General features: G+C 40.7%; 1 protein-coding gene across 1 annotated transcript in view; it reads left to right on the top strand.

Annotated features, from left to right (window-relative positions):
* The first annotated feature begins 3,482 nt into the window (after positions 1–3,482).
* The window catches only part of TMPRSS2 (transmembrane serine protease 2), a 33,449-nt gene continuing 25,022 nt past the window's right edge, over positions 3,483–11,909 (top strand). The window contains exon 1 of the mRNA XM_015882911.2: positions 3,483–3,565. The gene's annotated coding sequence lies outside the window, so the exon portion shown is untranslated. The remainder of the gene's footprint in view (positions 3,566–11,909) is intronic.

The raw sequence follows: 11,909 nt of genomic DNA, 5'->3' as shown, positions 1-11,909 counted from the left end.
TCACTGAGGACCCTGCCTTTTGTTCAAATCTGTTGAAATCTCAAATGCAGGTGCAAGGTGGTGTGTGTGAAGGGCGGGGAAGTAGGGAAGTGGAGAAATGTAAATCCTCAATTAACCCTCTCCTCTGGTTGTCGCTACCTGGGATGGTAAGAAGGTTGAGGAATGAGGCTGCACATGTTGAAAGAGGAAGCAGAATTTATCACCTCAGCTAGTATTTAGTCCTATCAACCATTAACTAGGGGGAAAATCCAGGTGCTTCTCTTACCTGTAGAAGCTCCTCACAGGAGGAAAACATAGGTCTCAACATGGTTATGTCTCCAAAATGCATGGAGATGGCCCCACACACATCTGGGCAGTACCAAGGAGAAGAACCATGTGATGAATTTCTAAAGCTATTTTATTTCACAATATTTGTGTACTGTTGTATTTTTCTACATAATATTTAGAGTTATTTCCATAGCTAACTTGCAGTTTCAGACAGTAGGTTTTACTCACTCTTCTACTTCAGAGATTAACTGCGCTACTTGTTCTGGCAGTTGTGACCAGTAAATTGAACAGTGCATAAGGAAAAGGAGAAAAATGGAGCAGATCCAAAAAGTCTAGTGCCAGCGGTGCAAACGCACATGATAAATTACAGCAAGATGTCACTAAGCTTTTTTACTCATTCCCCCGCACATCGGTTTAGGTTGGAACTGAGGGAAAACCAATGGTTTGATGGATTTCACATTCCCTTGATATAGAGCATTGTCTGCACAGTATTTCTGGATGAGAAGTGCCAGTATACATCCTGTTGATCAGTAACTGCTTGTTGCCAGATTGGCCACATTAAAGCCATGCCAACAGCACCACACGGGCTTGTCTAACATGTACATAGTGCCGGCTGTGTACATTGTTAGGCCAAGTGAAATCAAATTTCTTCACTCCCTGTGTTTCTTCTTTTGCTACAAGACCTAGCTATTTCACATGAATGGAGGGTGCCTATCCTCATATTAGTGACCTTTGTTATGGATATCTTTACTCTCACACCCAATGTTTCTTTCCTTTGCTTTCTTCAGAGTCCATTTGAGTTCTATCTACAACTTTTTCCTTGTTTTCCATTGAAATGAAGACAAGCGTTAAGGAGAAAAAAAAGCTCAGGTCTTACCCTACTCCATTATGAAGGGATACCTTTGCACACACACACATACACACACATTAGAGACTTCTCCAAATATACAACCTTGTGTTTTCCACTTATATTTGTGTAGTCCACCTGAATACGTCTTTTCCTCTTGGTGACTATTTCCATGAACTCTTTGTTTAAAATACATATTGTACGTAAAATTTGTTCTGAGTAACTTGAGCTTTATGAGTCTCACAGCCCAGCATGTGGTAGGCGCAGTCTACTGGCTGCATGCCAGAGAGGAACAGACTTGTGCAACTACTAACTATAAGATCATAAAATAACAGCAATCTAGTCGCTCAACAGCTTAAAGGAAATGTTACTCTGCAAAGTTCAGGCTTATTCATATTATAAGGCATCAAAGGGCACCTTCAGCTCAGACACTCTATTTTTAACTGATAATATCCTTTACCACGTTATGGTAATTCCTAAGAAAACCAGGCAGATAAGAAGAAGATATTCTTTATGACTAATTTTGAAATTATGTTATCTTACATTGAACTTCAATCAAAATGTCAGTGTTACAGGTGTAATATAATTACAGAATAACTGTAATGCACTTAGATTTTGATTTACCCTCATGCAAAAAGTAGGCTACGAGGTCCATTATGTGCCTCTCATCCAGGCTGAAAAGTTCCAGTTCCTCCTGTATCTCTTTGTGTCTGTCCCTTTTCTTTAGTACTTGGTCATCTCAATGGCCTGTACTAGCTTGCTCCTCTTCTGAGTTCATATTTTTCTTGTACTGAGGAATCCCAAACTGGACACAGCACTCAAGATTTAGTCTTACAGGTGTAGAGGGGAAGGAGTATCTCTCTGCACTGGCTAGCTACACTTCTGCCAAAGTCTTTCTGAACAAGGACAGCCCTGCCCTTCAGCATATCAGCCTCTCCTTTGGTGGAATGTTGCGGCGCCCTCTAATCTGATTGTGTAGGTCATTAATAAAGGCATAAAACAGTATTGATCCTAACAGTGATCCCTGAGGAACGCTGCTAGTAATTGGCCACCAGCTGGACTTTGAACCGCTGGCTAACAACTCTTTGAGCACAGCAAACCAGATAATTTTCCACCTGCCTTATCATCCACTTATCCAGTCCATATCTCAGCAGCATGCCAATAAAGCTATTGAAGAAAATAATTTAAAAGGCCTTACTTAGGTCTAGGAACACGATGTCCACTTCCCACTCTTCATCCACAGAGACAGTCATAATGTCATAGAATGCACTCAAAGTGGAAGGGTAGACTTTGTCCTCAGTAAATTCATGTTGCCAATCAACTTCTTGTCTTTGCTGTGCTTGGAAATGGCTTGTAAGAGGACTTGTTCTATGTCCTTCCCATGGACCAATGTGGTGTTGATCAGCCTCTAGCTTTCCAGTCCTCCTTCTTGCCTTTCTTGGAGTTGGGTGTGACATTTGCCTTTTTTTCTGTCATTAGAGACTTCCATAGTGAACAGTGACAGAGAATGACTTTGCAGTGACATCAGCCAAGCCCTCTGATATCCTTGGATTCCTTCCATCTGGTCACAGGGATTCATGTATAGCTAATCAGCTGTAGATCCCACTAACTCTGTCTGCCTCTGCTGCACAGTTTCACTACCTCATATTGCCAGGATGCTCAAACACCTCAGATGTGGTGGCCAGGGGACAAAACTTATAAATAAACATGGTGAAAAGAGCACTGAGTACATCAGCCTTTTTTATCCTTAGTCATTGTCTCCACATTGAACAGCTGGCCCACTTCTTAGTCTTTATTTTTCAGTGAGTGCCCTTACAGAAACCTCTTTTCTTGTCTGTCACAAGGTTTCACCTAGGTTTCACAAGGTTTCCAGCTGATATTTGCTTTTCCTAACCCAACCACTATATGCTTAAGAAATGCCTCTGCACTCCTCCTAGGTTTCCTCTCCATGCTTCCTCCTTCTGCATACTACCTTTTTATTTCTTCTATCTCCTTGAACTGGGAGCACTATACTAATATTTAGAGCATTAAACTATTACACATTGATATCCTACTGCAGGTTCATGCGGCCAAGATACTCTTTGCATCCTAAATTCCTTTTGAAATGAAATTTTCTGATTTTTCCTTTCCATTTTTTATTACCTTCCACATTAATTACATTCTCATTTTTGTTGCTCATATCTTCATTCTAAGACTCTTAATATCACATTGCATGGGAAACTGGCAATCACAGCCTGAACCTCTGATTAATCAGCTGAGGCAAGTGTTGTGTCAGCTGTGGGAGCACAGGTGAGAGTAATTTAGCTGTGCTCCCGGAAGGGGTGGAGCTTGACTCCACCTCCTCTAGACCTCATTTAAGGGCTGACTACCACTAAGGCAGCATCTTTTGGAGATTGCTCCTTGATGGAGATTGCCTCAGTGTTTCTCAGCAGGCTGAAGGCTTCTATATGGGTGAGTTTTTCCTGTAGATAACCTTTTGGATATTTATTACCACCTCTCTTGTACCATTACCATCTTTACATTATTGTCACTGTACACACATCTTCTTGATTTCTCCTGACATTAACTTCAAGATTATGATTCCTTGAAATTTCATTAATGTCCATATAATCTCTTGAGTCTATGCTGAACTAGTCTAATTGTGGGGGACTGGAGAAAATATATGTATGTTACATCAGTATTAATAGATATATTTTTAAAAACCCATAATGCCATCCAATCTTTAACAACTACACATTACTATATACCAAATAAACAACACACTGCTTGTATTTTCAAGTATAGAATGTATCAGGCTGACAGATGAGAATTTCCTCAATTTTTCTTTTTAAACAGAAAAGAACACAACATGCTTATATTACGTCTTCTCTTTTACCTGGAGTTAAAGTGGTAGCCAACAGCTTTACATGAGTTTTGTGGGGAAAAACCCCAAGCTGGTAGATATTCAGAGTCCAATTTTTAGATAAGCTAAGCCTCCCACATCTCCACTGAGACACTGTGTGCATTTGTGCTCTTAGTACCTTTGGACAGGAAGAACCTGGCTAAAGGTGCTTGTCCTGTAAGTGTCACACAAGTGTGAGAGCGATGCCTGTTACAAACAGGACCATGTAATCCAGTGGGATTATTCAGCCTTGCCATATATATCAGAATTTGCATTTTTGGCCCTATAACACCAGGGTGTTTCAGATCATGTTACTAAATGCAATTCTGGGGGAAGCAGGAAGTCCCACTTAAAACCCCTCTCTCACCCTACAATTCCATTCTGCAGTTCTCTTAAGTACCTGTAAACTGAAGCAAAGTCTCATTTTGATATTATCTAGAACTGTTATTATTCCAACTCTTGCAATTCATTCAGTTTACTTATATAACAGTATGTGTATGTTTTTCAAATGTAAATGTCTTAATAATAAGTAATACTGCTTGATAATTTAAGGGCTTATGGCCAATACAAATGAAGTGTAATAACAGGAATGGGAATATGCACTGTTGCCTATACGTTATATTTTCAAGTAACCATAAATAATGCATATACCATTAAAATAATTCTGAATAATAAGTGAATCCACACCTCCTGATGGTATTTTGATCATAAATTTCTATGACCAAGAGTTAGATGGAGGCAAAACCGATTACTTTCATCCTTTTGATTCCCTTACTAGGATACAAACTTTAACCTGATACATCTTTATGCAGGAAAGCTCTTTCAGTGAGTAATATTGGGCAACTAGAGTAACATCAGTTTTTCAGTAAAGCCACACACCTTTGTTCTTCAAAAACATACATCTATTGATGTATCTATTTATTCATCTATGTAGGAGTCAAACACAGAAGCTTTATCCCTTTTCCATAGCTTATTTTCACATGAAGCAAAATCAGTTTTCTTCACTTTCTTAAAATAACTGCTCAGGTCCTACTCCCATTGAGTTAATTTCCTAAACCTTTTTCATCTTAGATAAATATTAGTATTGATAATGCAGTCAATCAAGAAATAAAATTGAAGAGAGGGGGGGAAAAAAAAAATGGAGAAAATCTCTAATTTTTTATTTAGATATTTAGGAATGGCCTAAATTCTATAAAAGATAGTATCTCCCAACTATCTGGCTGGCTTTTGGATTTCAGAGGAGAATCCGACTTTCTGAAAATCCTGTTTCTGAGAGCCAAATCAATTTCAAGAAGTTTGGCTCAGTTTCTCTTTGGATCAAGCCCTTTTAAAGTCACCCATTGTGCCTTCAGAATGATGGAGGTTTGAACAGCCTGTGGATTTTTGCTTGTGCTTTAAGAAACACAATGGCAAATCATTTTCTGCATACCACCCATTTTCTGTATAGGATATATACATAACTATACATAACATGGAGCAGCACTGGGCTGATTTCACCTCACCATGCCTGGAAGGTCTGCAGCTCCAGTCAGAGGAATGTCTGGGAGCTTATCTCTACCAGGAAAAAAATGACCTAAAAAAAAAAAAAAGCAGAGGTTTCTCTAGGCTCATTCCATTGCCTTCTGCATTCCCCACCTGCAGCAGGGCTTGCCCTATCGGCTGCACCTGAGGCGCTGCCCCCAGGAAGGGGCTTTGGCTCACAGCGTCTGTTTGCACTTGGGAATTTCAGGTCTTAGAGCTGACAGCCTGAGCCACATTGTGAATATTATCTCTATTTCACCTGTGTTGCAATTCAGGGCAAAAATGCTGCTCTGCAGTCACAACCTTGTCCTTTTAAGCGAGATGTTCCACCAGATCAGTTGCAAATAGAAATGATTATAATCTGTGCAACCATAGTGGGATCTGAGGAGCCACCCTTTGTTGCAAAGGGTAGAGGTACATTGCATCCCCCTGAAAATGGGTTGCCTCTCTTAGGATATGGTGAAGAAACAAACTTGACTTTGAAGGAGCTATTGCAACTTATTTCCAGAGAAGACAACAGCAACAAATTACTTTGTGTTTGCAGCAGTCTGTGGTTGCTCACTGTAGTTATATAATTGATCATGCAAATATTGAAGTATTATTTACATAGTGACCAATGTGTACTTGGCAGAATTTTACAACAAAATGCACAAAGAGGTCCTGTTCTTAAATACTCTCTCACATTGGCAAAATACACAGAAGGAAGTTATCCTCTTTCTCCAACATTAACTGGTGAGTCTTTATTATCAAAGCGCATTTTTAGGAGGTCTTGACCATAGCAGCGGGATGATCTTGAACTCACTTGAACAGTATAGGAAAGAGGAGAAACTGCTGAGTGATGCTTGCTACTCTGGTAACAAAGGAGTTCTGTCAAGCAAGTTCCATCTCACAGCAGCACAGTTGAAAGATAGGTCTCCATAACTGTCATGTGGGATGGGAAAAACAACTTGAAGGGAAAAATGAATTAGAGTTTACGAGCATGGAGCTGAATAGAACAGAGATATGCCAACATCTATTATGATAAGCAAATCACATAAAGCTGTCACTTTGTTTACTGGCTATGAAATCATGCTATATTTAAACTTGCTAACCCATGCGGGGGAAAAAAATCAACCACGTGACACAAAAATAACCATCTTTTCATCTGTCTTCCACACAGCATTACTGAAACAAGTCTTGCAAGTCACCTGTGGCAGACTGCTTTAAGCAATACTCCATTAAATATTTGTCAGATGGGGGTTGTTTGAAAAGTGTGAAAATCCTGTTCCAGCTGCCTGCCCTTTGCAGCTGATAGATCCAATCTGCCTGCTCGAGAGAGCACCTGTCTGTCAGCTGCTCTCTGAAGAATGTGGAAGAATTTCTGTAGTGATTTCTCTATCTTCCATCTCAGACTACCCTGTTGGGACCCCTGATCCCTAGTTTCACCCTTTATGTTACTTTGAGTTCAGATGATCTGGGACAAAGCCAAGCATGGAACAAGTTTGCTGCAGGTAGTATATATATGTATCTTTTCATGTGGGTTCTAATTGAGTTGGCTGAAAGAACAGTTTCCAAGCTCTAAAATGCAGAAAGGGTTATTACCTTTGCAAAGATGATATCACTCAGGTGCATCTTCCCAGTCTACTTGGGCAGCTAGACACAGCTATGTATGTTTAAGCAGTGACTTACAGGTCTGACTCTTGTGCACTTCACTGCTATATCCAGCCTTCATCATGCACCATCTGTAAATGCCCACAGGAAGAAGATGAATATATCTGCCTCTTTATCACATGCAAATAGGCTTTGAAACAAAGCAGCTTTGACAAATACCAGGTTGCGTTTGTTCAATCTTTCAGAAGGTCTGGGACCTTGGCTAGCAGTACACAAAGCCCTTGCTTTGAAATCAATGTAGAGTAGCCATCACAAGCTACAGGTAGGACTTACACTGCTGTAGGTGAACATATAAATAAATAGAGACATACTAAGAATGAGGATGAAGTATATTGATCTTAGACTTAGCTGTGGACCTCACACATCAAACAGCAACTCTGAGGAGATTTCCTAGGATGTCTTCATAAAGTCATGGATCATAATGTATCTGACCTTCTGTGGGCATTTTAATAGCTTCTTAAGATAGGCTGAGTGAATATCAGGCTGGGATGTGGTGTTAACATTCCTAAAGAAGTAGGTGAAGCAAACCCAGGGATGGATGGAGATGCCAGCTCTGCATTCATCTTCTCAGTTTCAGGAAGTACTTGTCAGAAAACCTGAGGGACTTAAGAGACTGCATCTCATCTTGGCTCAGAGATATGATAGTATATATTATATGACTGGATATGATAATGAAAACATCAGCAAGGGTACCATGAAAGAGGTTGCTTTGGTCTGTACCAGGAAGGAGAACCAGTTCCCTATTAATTTGGCACAGATCTGTAGTCCTTTTTTCCAGACAAGCTTTGAATAGGTCACATAAGATATTTGGTGAGTTTCTTTTAAGCTCACATATGGGATAACATTAAGTAATTTTTCTACATGAACCATGCAGTGTGAGGGAGGATGGTGGAAAGTTTTTTGTTTCAGCTTTAAAGCCTGACTAACTCCAAACTCTCCCATAGCACTTCCATTGGCTAAACTAGGGTTTTTGCAGATCTGCCATGTCCGCCCATCAGCCTTTAAACCTAAGGCAGAACATACTTGGATACATTTTGGCATGTTGAAAAGAAGCTTCTTTTATAGGTCTATTATTTCTATGAGCATCATTATTCTCAGTAGAGGCTGGGAGGGAAGTCTCATTGAAGCCTGGGGCACTTCCTAGGGGGATTAGCAGCAACTAATGTACATTGTGCTACAATGACTTTATTCTCAGTACCTGTTTTATAGTTCAGTGAAAACTGCCTTTTCAAACTGTACTTGTAGGTAGCAAACACTTCCTGAGTGGCTCAGTCATCAGACTTCTATGAGGTATATGCAAAAGCCAGGCAGGAAAATCAAGTTTCTGGTCCAGAATGCCACTAGAAAATAGCCTCAATGAGAAATAATTTGCAGCTCTGTTCCTGAGGGAAATGAATATTGGCATGAGAACAGTATGTGCCACTTATGAGAGGCTTTTAAGAGATTGTTTACACATAACCAAAAGTTGTGGTAGGTGAAAAACTTAACATGAGCCAGCAGTGTGTGCCTGCAGCCCAGCTGCATCCTGGGCTGCATCAAGAGAGGTGATGGGCAAGGCAAGGGAAGAGATTGTCCCCTCTGTTCTGCCTTCACAAGGCACCACCTGGACTATTGTGTGACTTGGGGCTCCAGCATGAGAAGGAGTGGAACTGTTGGAGTGGGTCCAGAGGAGACCACAAAGATGCTCAGTGGGCTGGAGCATTCCTCCTATGAAAACAGGCTGAGAGAGCAGGACTTTCTCAGAGTGGAGAAGAGAAGGCTCTGGGGAGACCTAATTGCAGCCTTTTGTTACTTTAACAGGAGCTTATAAACAAGAAGGAAACCAACTTTTTACACAGTTTGATAGTGATAGAATAAGGGAGAATGGTTTTAAACTAAAGGAGAGGAAACGTTGGGAGAAAACTTTCACTGAGAAGGTGGTGGGGTGCTGGCACAGCTGCCCATAGAAACTGTGGTTCCCCATCACTGGAGGCATTCAAGGCCAGGTTGGATGGTGCCCTGGGCAGCCTGAGCTGGTGGGGGGCAGCCCTGCCCATGGCAGGGGTTGGGGTGGGTGGACCTTTAGGTTTCTTCCAGCCCAAACCACTCTGTGATTCTATGATTCTATAGTATTTGGAATACTCAGTGGAACAGCGTTCCTTCCAGTTCCTTCAGTCAGTGTCCGAAGTAAGATGTAGCTCCTGGCTTGGCCAGTCTGGAGAGAGCAACCTAACAAAACTTCATTGTTCTTGTAGACATGCAAAAATATGAAATCTCACCACAGAGTCTTTTATTCTTGCCTCACAAAGACTGCTATTCTTGCCTTACCCAGAGCTAGCCAGATAGCTTGAGTGTCCCACCTAGGTAAGAGTTTGAGGAAAGAGCCCTATTGTCCTTGATAATTTTCACACAGGATTTTCACTGTCTCAGGAGTGAGACACTTGCCTCTGGCTCACCCTCTACCCTCTTCCTTATGCTATGTTTAGCAACTCCACTCATCTGAGGTAATCCAGCTCAAACATCCTTTTGTTTGACTGCTTGAAAATGTTGTGGCTCATGATAATGAGGTCTAGCAGCACAGTGGGATCCATCTTTCCAGTGCAGTGAATTCATCATAAGGTTAAACTAGCCTGTGCCCTGCTCCAGCTCCAATGTCAGCTGGCTCTCTCCATTCATTCTCTGTGCAGTGGCTTGGGTCAAGGTGGGCCCCACTGCAAGCCCTTGGGAGAGCAGGCAAAAAGAGTCAGGAAACAATGCTCACCCTAAGGTTTACATTGCAGCTGCCTTCTTCATCCAGACTCAGAGCAGCCTGGGCACTGCTGGGCCTGTGTTGTCTCCCATTAAAGGTAGGGCATCTAGCACAGTGGTGTGGCATAACCCTGGTGGTGTACCTTGATGTTATTTCCTGCTCTCACTGGGCTCCTGTTGATTTTGTAGCCTCTGCAGCTGGGTTGTGCTGAAAGTACACACAGTCAAATTATTCTGGGTGTACAAGGAGCAATGGCCTCTTTGAAGTCTTTTGATAAGTAACTCAGTGTTTGACAGTCAATGAGTTTGTGTGGAATTAGATGACTAATGGGCATTTGGGCTAATTTGTCACTTTTGGCATATCTAGAGACAAATATTTCATGTCTCCTCAGAGAAGGATCTAACAGGTGGTGTTTTGCTGAAGTACTGTCCTCAGTCACTAGTTCTATACCAGTCCTTCTGGTGCATGTCATGGGCTGCTAAAGTCTGACTGTTTTGTGGTTTCTTTGCTTTAAATCATTCTGGCAGTTCCCAACACTCACAGGATTGAATATCTGGAAAAATTTATTATCCAGAATAATGGTCAGGATCTAGAACAGGCTGCCCAGAGAGGTGCTGGAGTCATCGTCCATGGAGACATTCAAGAAATGCTTAGATGTTGTACTTAGGGACATGGTTTAGTGGGCAAATATTGGTAGTAGGTGGACAGCTGGACTAGATCACCTTGGGGTTTTTTTTCCAGCCTTGGTTGTTCTGTGATTCTATTATTCTATTATTTAAAGCACTGAAAATATTTGAAAAACAGTATGTTTTCTAGCTCACCTAAATGTCACCATCATAAATGGCTTGTGCTGTGGTAAGGCATTCAACCATGGTTACTTCTGCTGATCTTTGAGATTACTGTGCTGTCCAACACACAACCCTTTGTATTTATCTCCCAGGTCTGAACCTTCACCTGTTTCCCAATTGACTCTCCCAGCTCCTGTGCTCACACTCCCCTGATAAACCAGTCTCATCAGGACCAAGCTTGAAATGAGCAGCAAGTGGCAATGCACTAAAGCACAGAGCTCTTGAACACTCATGAACCTCATCCTGGAGGCATAGCTCTCTCTGGCATCTGTACAGTCAGATTAAGTAGGGTTTAATTCCATGTTTTCACCTAATAGGCACCTACAACATTCATGCTATGCTCAAAGGTGAGAAAATCCTTTTTGTTGTGCTGGAGTAGTACAGTAGAACAAAGTTCACTGGAGACAGGGCCTGGATTTGCTTTGTATTGAAAATGCAATGAAAATGATTAATGAGGTGATGCTGGCAATGCTAACAGTTGCAACATACATATAGTACAGAGAAATTAAACAGAAATAGATACGTTAATAAAAGAGGAAAATAAATGAAGATTACAAAACATCCTCTTCAATAGATATTTGCAATGTGCCTCCACAGGAATAATAATAATAATAATAATAAAAAAAACCGTAAAGATTAAACTAAAACTAAAGATTAAAAAGAAAATAAAGAAAATAGGAGGGCAGAAAAGTTAGATTTCTGGTATCTACCAGACGTGCAAATTCCAGCAACTTGTATAATTTTCCAAAATAATATGGTCTACTGACTGTGATTTGTTTAGATATAATTTGTTTATAGGCTACATGTTTAAGGCACTGATCAAGTGATGCTTGAGATGGAAAATACCCAACATGTTAATAAATTTATCTTCTGACAAAAATGACTTCTTAATGTGAATTTCATCCATGCTATCTATGTATATTTTTGACAAAAAAAGAAAAAAAATTCTTAATGTGAGTTTCATCCACGCTATCTATATATATTTTTTTTCTCCTTAAAACATGTACAGACAGATAAAATGTGAAGAAACTTCGCGGTCCCTCCTTGATTTATGTTATAACTAGCAACAGTGGTACAAAGTTACCACCTAAAGGTTAGGCTGCGTTATCTTTGTATCTTTATGGCAGTTCTGCTTTCTCACTCAGTGTAACTTTGTAGAGAGTACTT

Source organism: Coturnix japonica, chromosome 1, assembly GCF_001577835.2.
Source record: "Coturnix japonica isolate 7356 chromosome 1, Coturnix japonica 2.1, whole genome shotgun sequence".
Classification (NCBI taxonomy): domain Eukaryota; kingdom Metazoa; phylum Chordata; class Aves; order Galliformes; family Phasianidae; genus Coturnix; species Coturnix japonica.
The sequence above is the reverse complement of the archived record's forward strand: the minus strand, read 5'-3'. Positions and strand labels throughout refer to the sequence as shown.